Below are 294 nucleotides of genomic sequence, written 5' to 3'. Positions count from 1 at the left end.
ACTGTGGCGGGTGTGGTCAGCGACTAGTGCACGGAGGACGGGGCAGCCCGCCCAGGAGGTACGGGCCATGGGAGCAGAGAAGGGTTTCCCGCCACAGTGATGGAGTGGTGAGTGAGGGGGCGGTTCATGGGGCAGCTGTGGGGCAGTGGGGCTACCTTGGCTGCCAGAGGTTCTGCGTTGATGGCGGGAGGAGCCAACCGTGGCCGGTGCTCTGTCTGGCTGTGTGCAGCCTGCCAAGCTCCCCTGCAGGGTCAGCTGGGGGAGCCACACCATTCCGGAGGGATGGCTGAGCCG

Source organism: Neophocaena asiaeorientalis, unplaced genomic scaffold, assembly GCF_003031525.2.
Source record: "Neophocaena asiaeorientalis asiaeorientalis breed wild unplaced genomic scaffold, Neophocaena_asiaeorientalis_V1.1 scaffold45, whole genome shotgun sequence".
NCBI classification, from domain to species: Eukaryota; Metazoa; Chordata; class Mammalia; order Artiodactyla; family Phocoenidae; genus Neophocaena; species Neophocaena asiaeorientalis.
The sequence above is the reverse complement of the archived record's forward strand: the minus strand, read 5'-3'. Positions refer to the sequence as shown.